The following is a 6,000-nucleotide window of genomic DNA, read 5'->3' as shown; positions in this document are numbered from 1 at the left end:
ATGGTACACCCTGGCACCACCGTCGGAAAAGCCTCCCTTCCATCTCTCCACATTTTGCACCATCTGGCTGGATCAAGAGTCCTCCTGAGCTGGAAATCTCCGTCACGCTGCGTTTTGTGTGAGCTCAGTGGGCCCTAAGAAAAGGCATGACGCGGACTCCGGCTTTGGCTGGTCCAATGCCAAGGCTGCCCTGCGTGCTGCTGATGGATGCTCTTGCCCTGCCTCTCTCATTGGCTGGCTCTGAGTAGAGGGCGGGCCCAGCACCTTTCTTGCTGTTTGCATCCATGTCTCCTGGATGGATCATGGAAGCCAAGCAGAGTTAGCCCTGGTCAGAACGTGGATGGGAGACCACCGGCGAAGTCCAGGGTCACTATGCAGAGGAAGGCTGCGGCAAATCACCTCCTGGAGGGGTCACCATAAATTGGGTGCGACCTTCCACCACTAGCAGCACCGTGGCCTGTGATAGCCCTGGGTTCAGAGACCGAGGATCATCGGGGACTGTACTGGGAATGGCTCCAGCCACTGGAATAAGGAGAGCAAATCAACTGAGGGGGCTTCCGTAGTCTCTCAGGGTCTCATCCAAAGGCTGCAGTTCCCTCACAGGGTGAAGCGTCTCTGGAGTCATCTCTGAAGTGTGCCCGGAGGGCCAGTCCAGTGGCCATCGGCTGCCTGCCAGCAGAGCCCAGGTGGGGCTGTTGGGCCTGTGCCGGATGGTTGGGGGTGTGTGTGTGTGTGACCATTTACTGAAGAGGGAATTGTATTTTACTTTCTCTCTACCCGGTGTCTGAGGTGCTCACACACTCTCTCTTGACACAGGCTGGAGGAGCCCATCTCCTCTTATCAGATGTGAGGTGTGAAATGTTCCCAGCCTGACAGGGCTTTGTGCTGGGAATCGAGTGAGCCGTTTGGCTGAGGGGGGGCGGCGGGGGGGGGGATTTGGGGAAATATAGGCAAGTAGTTTTGCGCAGGATCTTCAGATTTGTCTTTACTGATTTTTACCATTTGTCTCGAAAGAAAGACTTTAGAGGAAATCTATAATGTCTATTATTTTCGGACCCGTGACCTGACAGGTGAGTTATGGGCTGGCACTTTGGCTTCCCATGGTTGGTCCTCTGGCACTCGGCAGCCTTCTGGGGGCACTTCTGGAGGGAGGGAGGGAGGGAGGGAGGGAGGGAGGGAGGGGGCATTCATGACTGGAGTGAAACATGGGAGAAGATGGCTGAGCAGCCTGGTAGAGAGAAAAGGAAAACACGGTCCCTCCTGGGCCTTTGGCCAACCTCTCGAGGAGAACCTTGACTGCAGCACTTTGGATCTTTGCCCACAGTTGGCCTGTTTGGAAGAGCAGCCAAGAGCCAAGGAGACAGATCTGTGCTTGAGTGGGCCATGAAAGCCACTCTTGGGCTGCTAAGAGGACTGACTGCCTGCCAGCCAGCCAGCCAGGGAAATCTCTCTCTCTCTCTCTCTCTCTCTCTCTCTCTCTCTCTCTCTCTCTCTCTCACACACACACACACACACACACACACACACACACACACACACACACCCCGTGCCGCACCTGTGGCCAGGGTGCTCTCGCTATGGCCTGGCATGCACCAGCCATGGAGTGCCAGAAACTCAGAGCTGCTCTGTGGTCAAAGGGTGGGGGGTGGGGGGGGGAGCAGCTGCCACGGCCGGGGCGCATCTTGCAGCCTTTCCAAGCAAAAGTGGAGAAGCTGCCAGGAGACATCAAACCCCGCACCTGTGCTGGAAGAAAAAGAAAGCTTTGGATTTATACCCTACTTCTCTCTACCTTTGTCTCAAAGCAGCTTCAAGCGCCTTCCTTTCCCCTCCCTACAGCAGACACCTGGTGAGGCAGGCGGGGCCGAGAGAGGTCGGAGAGAGCCCTGACTGGCCCAAGGTCACCCAGCAGGCTGCATGTGCAGGAGCAGGGAAACAAATCCGGTTCACCACATGAGAGTCCGGCACTCGTGTGGAGGTGTGGGGACTCCAACCTGATTCTCCAGAGTAGAGTCCTCTGCTCTCAACCCCTCTCCCACCACTGGCCAGTGAGCTTGAGGCTCTGCCCTGCCCTGTGGCTCCAGGGACGTCTCTGTGGGGCTTCTGTCCGGGGCAGCTTCAGTGAACCCAGACTGCGGCCCCAACATGCACATTTCGGCAAGCTGTGAGACGCTGCAAGCAAGGGTGTAGCTACTGGGGAGGGGAGGGCTTCCATCTGCCCCCGTGAAGGGGCCACACGATCCTTTGGGTCCCCCGGCCTCAACCACGAGGGCCCCCCTCCCCCTCTCAAGGCTGCTGGGGGAGGCTCTGCCGCCGCACTGACAGGTGCTTCAGAGGACGCTGCTGGAAGAGGGGAAAGGGAGCGATCGATGCCTCCTGGATGCTCGTGCCTGGAAGGCCAGTCGATGTGGGACGGGGCTGCAGAGGCGCATTGGCACATTGATCTCGCTCTCCTCCATATATCGGCCTGAAATCCTCTGGAACGAGCAGCCACAGCATTTGGATGGAGCTGTGCAGAGACCCTTCCTCGCCTTCAGATTGATCGCGCTCAAAGGAGCCAACTTCCCACAGGGAGACGCCCCTCCGCTGCACCTGCTGCCCTCTGCCCAGGACTTCTGTGCTCTGCTGCCTTCCCAGGGGCACCCACTGTGGCCCCCCCTGGATGGCTGGAGGAGGAGGATGGGTCCTTGCTGCTCACAGGAAGGCCCCTGCCCACCTGGCCTTCCCAGCCCCAGAACTTCCCACCGGGCCTTCTGCATGGAGATGCAAGCGGGCCCAGAACTTCATGGGAACAGAAGGAACGCCCTCCCTTGAGACACACATTCCTCTTGCGTAGCCAAGCCCCCTGCCCACCCTCAGCCTGGTGGAGCCATGAAAGGCAGGGAGGGGGACCATTGTTCTTCCAGTGCCCCGGGGGACCTGGCTGAGGCCTCACGGTCTTTCATAAAGATGGCATCGAGCAGGGGTCACTGGGGGAGGGGGAAGGGGGAGGTAGCTGTAAATCTCCCGCCTTGCACAGCGGGTTGGACTAGTTCACCTGTGAGTCCCATTCAGCTCTCTGTCTCCGTGGCCACCTTTCCAAACTGGCACCTGCTTGGGAAGTCTATTTGCACAGGCCCCGGGGGTGGGGGGGCAGAGACACAGACCCTTCGTGTCTCCACAGCCTGCTTGGACGGGATCCTGTGGGGAGCGAAGGGTCAGTGGGTGGACCCCTGTGGATGCGGCTCGGACGAAAAGGGCCTGAGCTGGGGTCCTTGCAAGACAGCCTGTCTGGTGGCCGGAATCACCCCCAGGGGCGGGCCCCAGCTGTCGCCTCCCAGGCTCAGCCAAGCCCCATGGGGAACTTGGGGGTGGGGGGGGCTTGGCCAGAGAACCAGCTTGAGGAGCAAGACTGGACACTGTTTCTTTCTGACCAGAGTGGAGAGCTTGACTGGCTGCTTGCAGAGGCCCTGGGGCCAGCTCCTTCGGGGTCAGCAGCCCCACCTGTGCAGTGGTGGGATTCAAATAATTTAACAACTGGTTGTTTACAAGCACCATTTTAGCAACCGGTTCTGCCGAAGTGGTACGAACCTGCTGAATCCCACCACTGCACCTGCGCCCTCATTGTGTGGGCTGGCCAGAGGAACAGGCCTCTCCAGGTGGGAGGGAGGGAGGGAGGGAGGATGGGCTGCTGCTCACCTGCCCTGGCACAGGTGGAAGCCTCAGAGCACGCTTTCTTCTTTATTATTCCCACTACCAGGTGAGCTTGGGAAGGCTGGGGGGGGGGTAGGGAGGGGGGAGAGAGGGAACTTAGTGGGGCTCAGATTCCATAAAGACTGACCTCTAGAGTGGCCGTTTCCTCCTGATCTCTGTAGCCTGGGGATTGATTGTATTTTCTGGAGAACTCCAGGCTCCACCTGGAGGTTGGCAACTCCACGAGTACCTTGCTGCCCCTGCAGCAGCAGCAGCAGCAGCAGCAGCAACCTCTCCCCCCCCCCCCGCCAGCTTTGTCTTGCCTTGAGAGGCCATCAAGACGGCTCTCCTTGCAGGCCCCTCCGACGGCTGCCTTTCCTGCTCTCCAGAGGGGATGTGGGGCTGAAGCCCAGCTGGGTGCACCTGGGGAAGGTCCCGCTCGGGGGGGGGGGGGTTGGGGAGCAGCCTGGGGGCAGCAGTGGGAGATCATGACAAACAGCCACGTGCTCCAGGGGAACCGAACTGCCTGGAGATCAGCAGTCTACCTGCGAGGTCTCCATCCCCTGCCCCCGCCCCCAGTTTGGCAGCCTGAGCTGTGGGCTTGGACGGCGGCATTTGTTGAGCAACAAAGCAGAGGGGGTGGGGGCTCAGGACTGGCCTCGGCCCCCCATGCCAGGCAAGTTTGCCCACCCAAGAAGCCTCCATTATGAATCCACAATGCCCTGCCAGCCAGAGGGCATGGTGTGCTTCCCCACTGGAGGGCAGGGCAGGGCAGGGCAGGGCAGGGCAGGGCAGGGCAGGGCAGGGCAGGGCAAGGAGCAACCTTGCTTAAGGGGGGTGGGCTGTGGCGGCTCCAGTCACCTGCTTGGGGGGAGTACACACCTGCTGCTTTGCTACATCAGTGCCCCTGAACTGCGAGCCCCCAGCTCAGGCGGGCCACTTCACAGATGGCCAGGCTTGGCTGAAGGTCCCCCCACCCCAGCCACAAAGGAGTTTCCACAGGAATTGCACTCCTCTCTCCCCCTCCCCCCTTTGAAACATGGGTCTGGGGGCTCTACAACCATGATGGCTCCCTCAGAGAGAGACTCCACGCATCGTCAGCTGAGGAGGACAGTGCGGCTCTTCCTCAGTGGCCCACCGGGTTGCCAACTCCACATTGGGAAACTCCTTGAGAGTGGGGGTGGGGCTTGGGGAGGGATATTGCCATTGACCACTTTCTCCAGAAGAAGATGGTTCTCTGTAGCTTGGAGATCAGTTGCAGATGCAGGTGACAGGTGGGTCTGCATGTTGACAGCACAGGGGCGTACCTGGGCAGGGCCCTGTTTGCACTCTCAGTCATGCTGCACGTGGAAGTGGACGCCCCACCCCCAGCACATGCGCACCACCATCTTCCCTGATGCGCAACTCCGGCCAGCCCACACACCAAGAATGTGGCGGAGGAGCGGCCAGCTTCGACCTTGACAACTGACGCCTCTCCAGTCAAGGTTGACCTCTGCTGTTTCTCTCTCAGCCGAGCCAAGTCCCCCCCCGTCCCTTTCGCCAGGGAATAATCTGCCCAGGAGCCTCCCCAGCGAGAAGGCCTTTGGCCGGGGTCTGTGCAGCTGTCCTGTCGAGGCAACACGGAGGGGAGATGCTCTGATCCCTCCAGAGATCTATCTCCAACGAGGCTGGCGGCACAGAGGGCTGCCTCGGACCTGTCAGTCGTGGTTACCATCAGCCAAGGGGAGAGCTGGGCTGGTGGGGGGCCAGCAGAGAATGCAGCAGGCCCGCTTTGTGGGTGAAGCAGCCCTGCCTGTTTCTGTAAGGTCCGCTGTCTTTAGGGAAGAGGGAGGCAGAGGTGGCAAACGGAGAGCCGGCAGCTCATAGGAAAGGCAGCCCTGGATCTGCAGAGGCAGAGCAAGCAGGCCCAAAGAGCGCCTAAAGACTCTGTCCAAACTCGTGGGGGAGTGGGCAACAAAAGGGCAGAAGACAATGTCACGTGACTCCAGGCAGAAACCGACAGCACACCTGAGGCACGCCCAGCATGCAAGGGAGATGCACACCTGCCTGTCCTGAAGAGGAGGGATAAAAAGTAGCAAGAATGAACTAACTTAAGAAGATCTTCCAGCACAGAGATCTTTGTATATGTTTGAAATTGCTGACCCTCCCCAGCAAGCCAAGAGCGTGTGTCCCGTCAGATGGGACTGCTGGATACTGTCAGAACATTATTTTGAAAGCCTGTAAATAAGGGGAATCTGATTTTAGAAAGGAAAAATGGAGGCAAGAGGCTCTAGCAATATTTTAACTTTTGCCCTACTACACCCCAAACAAGCCAAAAACAGAAAGCTCGCT

This window comes from Sphaerodactylus townsendi, linkage group LG13 (genome assembly GCF_021028975.2).
Source record: "Sphaerodactylus townsendi isolate TG3544 linkage group LG13, MPM_Stown_v2.3, whole genome shotgun sequence".
NCBI classification, from domain to species: Eukaryota; Metazoa; Chordata; class Lepidosauria; order Squamata; family Sphaerodactylidae; genus Sphaerodactylus; species Sphaerodactylus townsendi.
Note: the sequence above shows the minus strand (reverse complement) of the source record.